The 6,257-nt window shown below is 35.4% G+C and overlaps 1 long non-coding RNA gene across 1 annotated transcript; it reads right to left on the bottom strand.

Moving 5' to 3' along the window:
* Window positions 1-2,167: 2,167 nt before the first annotated feature.
* Window positions 2,168-5,160, bottom strand: LOC113776116. The gene is made up of 3 exons (XR_003468977.1): window positions 4,953-5,160; window positions 3,108-3,184; window positions 2,168-2,383 (listed from the first exon to the last, which is right to left on the bottom strand). It is a non-coding gene; the product is annotated as an uncharacterized LOC113776116 (long non-coding RNA).
* Window positions 5,161-6,257: the final 1,097 nt, after the last annotated feature.

The raw sequence follows: 6,257 nt of genomic DNA, 5'->3' as shown, positions 1-6,257 counted from the left end.
TCTTACTAAAAAAAAAGTTTAGAATAAATATCATAATTTGGGGCTAGCCAATTATTGAATTCTTTCATTTGCAATGACATTTTTCTTTAGTTTGATTGTCCACGGCATCCTTTGTTATCAATCTTCTTTCCAACTAATTGTTGGATTGACAAGGCTAATGGTGGCTACAAATTTTGTTAAGGCTAGTAAAGAGAGAAGAGTGAAAAAAGAAGGGATTTTTCTGTTTTGTTGGCTAAACTCCCCACTAACAGGGCATGTTTCTCACATGGTGCATTTTCTCCTAAATTGCTTATGATTCTATCAATTATCCTTAATTGATAGAAAATTGGGAAACTTTGAAGTTGAAATGTGTTTTGGATGAAATTTTGGAGACAAGATTAATCGATAGCATAAACATTGTGATGAAAGTACATCTTTTCCACAGTAATATGATGCGTCTTGATAGTTAGAAGTGTAAGTTAGAGATGTTCAAAGTTCCAAACAAATTTTTTTAAAAAAAGTTGGCAGATCCAATCTAGATAGAATAGGATATCGGACATTGGTAAAATGGACATTAGTAAAATTGAATTATGTCTAATTTTAAAATTTTGGTAAGACAATTTAGGAATAGATTTTTGAGATTTAATTTCTAAATTTTTGATTATCATCCAAATAATAGAATTTTATATGTTAATAACATATTTATAGCATATTATATATGTTATATACCATCTAATGTAGATATCACCACAATTCGAAAATTGTCGGTTTCAATTTAAAACCAATAGTTTTTTACTCTCCTGAAAGATGAAACATGAACTAGCCCTTATAGGGACGATTAAGATTACAATTATGGTTCTTGAACCTCCGATTCTAGTCTGATTTCAGTTTTAATTTTATTCCAATTACGGTTTTGATTATTTTTTGTTGCAGTTCCAGTTCTTTTAGTTATGTTTAAACACTTGTTATTATAAAATTGATTTTAAAAAAATATGACAATGGCTGTAGAAAAAATAAAAACTTTATTGCATTATCATGTGCAAGGAAAAACAAAAAATGATGCAAATTTTATGAACAAAAATCTCATTATTGATTAGGTAAGATTGGTTTTGGATTTAGATTAGTTATGAGGTCCAACTTACTAATGAGATAGGATAATGGGTTGTTGGATTAAGATTAGGACTGTTGATACTGACTATTGATATTGAACTCTATTTTGGCCAAATAGATTTATGTAACAAGTGTTTTTTTATTTTTGTTAAAACTCATATATAGAGGAGAGACACCACCCCAAACTTTATTAATATTTAAAAAACAAGAGGGTTATAAACCTTATCTCAATCATACACAAATAGATTCAAACCAAATAAAGAAGGAATCAAGTAAGTTCACGGTTTCTTTTGCTTTTCATATTGTAAAATAACCGTATGGTTCTTATATATATATATATATATATATATATATATATATGGCATCAATTTGTCCCCTTGAAATTTTCTTTTTTTATTGTCAGGGCTTAAGATCTAGACTTCCTATTGCTCCTACATTAGCAAAGTTTGATATGGTTGAACCTTCTAAATGCCATTGTTACTTAAGACAATTGATCATATATTTTGTGAAGGGGTAAAGCCAAATGCGTTTGGTATTTCTTTAAGGCTGAAGCTAGTGTTTTGACTTTAGGAGAATCAATACGGGTTGTTCGTGCAAGTTGGTGATTCTCTCCTAGAAAGAGTGAGTAAGTTCATTTGTACTTCACTTGCTACCTATCTTTATCTGTTAGAACCTATGGAAAGGCAAGAATTTGGCCTTTTTTTATGGTGTTCAACTTGGTTTTTTTTTTGTTCTTTGTTCTTCGATCTTTGATGGCTTGCAAAATGCATTTCAGTTGTAGTTTCGGTTTCATAACATTCCTTCTCATTGGCGTGGCTTTTATAGTCAAGTATCTAATTTACGTAGGTGGCATTCTTGAACCTAGGTTCGGTGGTTGAAACCTTCTTTGGCATTTTGAAGCTCAATAGAGATGGATGTTCAAGGGGCAACCTGTGACGCCCCCACTTCTCCCTAAGGCGCACCAAAGGGTATTCGCGGAACGCCTGCCTAGCTCTCGCCAGGATTCAAGCAATAAACGTTCAAGCTTAAAGCGATACTAGATACCACAATCAAATTAGTACAAATACATATAGTACGAAAGCGTTCATGCTTAACAATATCCATCCATTATCCAACCCGCACGTCGGGCGTTCATAATACAACTTAAATTCCAAAATATACATCACATATATCCGAATGATACATTAAACTTCCAAAAGTACAATCATAAAGGGGTCAAGCCAAAATACACTTGAAACCCTAAAACAAAATATATCCAAAAAGAGATCTCTCCGCATTAACTCCATTTCCATTCCTGTTAAGGAAAACAAATCTACAGGGTGAGCAAAACGCTCGTGAGGCCAAGGACACACATGCAAGCACATAGTTCAAGTAACAATCCCAATTACAAGCTAAGCAATAATATGTTTCAATAATTAACAATTTACTGGAAAGTAAACGGAAACAATTCAAGGATATAGGAGCTCTCAGGAGCTATATTCCACTTGCACGATCAATAACCTCCACGAATTGACATTCCGTCAATCGGGTAGGTTTTGTCCGTAGAACTCCACTTAACCTGTCCCCTTTCACCTTACATACCTCTGTATCGGGCCTGCCTGTCATTTGTTTGTGGCGATACTACTCGAGTATGCCAAGCAAGACCTCTCATTAGGTCAAACTTATATATCTCATGGCTCGCCAAGATTCCCGACCAAGCCCATGCCGGCTCAAGTCCAAGGTCGGCCAATGAGATGTGGGCGTCCCCATGTGCAATTGTGTGTCGAGGAGATTCACTCCAACGACGTATGCAGCCATAGCATACCATATCATGTATCAAGCATTGATATGTACAAGCAATCGATGTATCCAAGCAATCGATATATTCAAGCAATTTGAGCATGAGTTAAATCATTTCGAATGAGAACGAGTGCGATAAAGTACACACTCGACTCCATTTCCCAAAATCTCAAGTATTAATAACAAGTAATCACGTATCGAATTCACAGGAGTTCAAGTAACACACACTTGACACTCACCAAGTAAAACGAGAAGAAAAGGCCACTCGAAGTTTAAGCGTCCACCGTGGGATCCTTTTGTGGGTCCTCATGTGCGCCTGAACAAATAATAGTGAAGCATCACTCATATATCCCAATTGTCAAGGAAGATTGTACACTAGTAAATCGAACCTCAATTACTCGTAAATCGAGGTTCAATTAGAGTTTCTTAAAGTACAAGAGCGATCAAGTTTTTATTTTGGAAAATCAGGTATAACATGTTCAAGTAATATCGAAGGAATAAGGAGTGCTTGAAAACTCCCTTCCTTTGGAATTCGGAAAATTTTCAGTTTTGATACGATATTTTGAAAAATCGTATCTCATATTCTACATGTCAAAAATTGGAAAACTTGGTACCATTGAAAACCTCTTTGAAAGTACTAAAAGTTCTTAGAAGACACTTTTCCTTGAATCTAAGTGGAAGATATTCAAAAATGGGTTTAAAGCTGCTGTTCCAGAACACTCAGAATTGAGCCGGGGTTGGTTTTTCGCTAACTTTGGAAATTCGGAAAAATTCACACATTGCGAGCTAGCCTCTGAAATTTGTAACTCAATTAGAGTTTCAAGTAAGGTTTATAACAGAAAAAGTAGATCAAGGATTGGAGTTTCGAGCACCGAGATACGGTAGCTTGAAGTTTGGGAAAAATTCAAAACTGGTGAACAAATTTCCAAATTTGATCTTCCAACTTTGGGACTTTAGTTAGGTATCGAAATGGACTTGGATTGGTACAAAATTTGGCAGTATAATACTCCTATATAAAGAGTATCCCTCTATCAAATTTCATGGAAAAATACCTTCGGGAAGGTAGTCAATCAAACACCCTAAGTTTCGAAAATACTAAAACAAAACTGCCTTGAACCTTTTGTTTTCCATTTCAAACATTTGGTCAAGGAAAAATTCCTCAAACATGGCTCATTAGTGTAGGCAAAGCCTAAGGAATATTCATGGTACATTTGGTAAGTGTTTAGCACCAAAATATTCAGTTAGCCAGTCTATACCAAGCCTTGCATCAAATCTGTCCAAAAGTCAGGGTTTTCAAGAGCAGGGCAGGTTCCGTATTTTGATCACAAATCACCCAAATTAACTCAGAATTGGGCATGGTTTATGGAGTTGGAAAACACATTCATAGAGCTATAATTTCACAGAAGAAATCATTTTGAAATTTGGCACACAACTAGCTCGAATTCGAGCCACAATTTGCAGCCTCAGCATTTCGTTCCAGTAAAACAGAGAAACAGAACAGCCGACTTTAAATGGTTGGTTCGGCTCACATACATGGAACCAGAACGTGCATTTTATACCGTCGGAAAGGTTGGAATGTCTAGTTTCAAATGCCATTGACGGCACTCGATCTCGACATCGAAGCACAAAATTATGGCTGAAACACGAAAGCTGGTCAGAGCATTACGGGAACAGTTCCAGATTTACTAGCTTTGTGAAATCAATTCATTTGACCCACCAAACCTAAATATTTTTTAATGAAATTTTATACACCATCTATACAACATATAAACATCATATATAAGTCATTACAACCCCAAAATTTCGCAGAAATAGATACGTTCAAAGCAGGGGCAGAATTGGAACTTTTCCTCTCATGCATTTCTTGAAGTTCATACTACTAATACACCATTAATCTACCATTTTGAGCACTAAACCAACATCAAATTCATCATCAATAATCACATCAGCCATCAAGACAAAGGGTGGGAGTTCATAGAGCCCACCTTCCAAATTTCCAACAATAACAACCACCCATATGAATATCCAAATTTAAAGGTGTTAAACAACCTCTATAAACCAAGTTTAGAGTGTTGGATTATTACCTACTTTGGTTTGATGTTCAACCAGAATTTCGGCCCCCCCTTTACTCCAGTAAAACCGTGATTTTCAGCTCCCCTTTGCAGCTCAAATGATCCTTAAGTGTTAAGCCACGTGTGGTTTAAGTTGGGTGTGAATTGGATGAAGATTTGTGTAAGATTTGGAGATGGAATTTGCAAAACTTGAAGTTGTTTTGTTGCAGCTGATGTTTCGGCCAAATGAGAAAGAAAGAGGCGTATGACATGCTGAAATAAAGCTTCTAAAGTAAGCTTAAATGTGTGGCCACAATTCGCCGAAAGTCAACTCTCTCTTGCGCGTTTACGCTCGCATTTTGGGCTCGATTCCTTTCGAGTTTATTTCAATAATGCACTAAACCTCTGATGCACTTATATTCATATAAATATTATTCACTCTTAATTGTCCCAAAATAATGATCTAAAGTCCCTCAATTAATCGCGCGCGTGAAAACGCGTATTTCCAATTTAGGCGCAATAAAGTGAAACCTTCGAGAAATTCTTATAACGATCGTACCACTAACTATCGCTTGAGTACTTAAACCTAAATTTACCTATTTTAAGACCATTGTACATGTCTCCAATTTTTCGGACTTAATGTACTCCCAATTGGTTAAATTTTCCAAACGTATTTTCACTTTTTCACTAGACAAGCTTCTAAGAAAATAATTTTTGAAACGAGACACTTTAAAAATATAACGAAACTATAATACCATGTACTTAGTGTCGCGCCCCATTTTTTATAAATAACGAGTTTAGAAAAATGGCTTTTGATTCAATTTTTGATTGAAAAATAAATTTTTGGTTTAGAAGAAAATGAAAAACATGGGTCTAAATGGAACTTGAAAATGCGACGATTTGACCCAAAATATAGTTTAAAAAGGGTTTTTTTTTAATGAAAAATGGAGTCGCCACTTGGTATCGAGTTAAGGTGTACCAAGTCACCTAAAAATGATTTTTAAAGGAAAAAGTAGAAAATCCTTTTTAAACGACTCCTAGTCTACGAAAATCAAAGGAATGGTTCGGGAGTCACATTTGACGAAGGGAAAGGCAAGGAAAAAAAATCCAAGGCACCCCTTCGACCTAGCCAAGGCTAGTTGTGTGATTTAGTCAAAGATTTTCTTGTTTTAACCAAAGAATTTATCACATTTGGATGTACTATATGAATGCAAACCCTAGACCTAGGAGGGTATCGGGGGGTCAAAATTTCTCTTCAAAACTCAATTGGTGCCAATCACATTAATTGTGATGCCCAATGCGGACTCTTTGGAGAGGTCACGAATAATGTAAAAATAT

The sequence above is a fragment of the Coffea eugenioides genome, chromosome 6 (genome assembly GCF_003713205.1).
Source record: "Coffea eugenioides isolate CCC68of chromosome 6, Ceug_1.0, whole genome shotgun sequence".
NCBI lineage: Eukaryota > Viridiplantae > Streptophyta > Magnoliopsida > Gentianales > Rubiaceae > Coffea > Coffea eugenioides.
The sequence above is the reverse complement of the archived record's forward strand: the minus strand, read 5'-3'. Positions and strand labels throughout refer to the sequence as shown.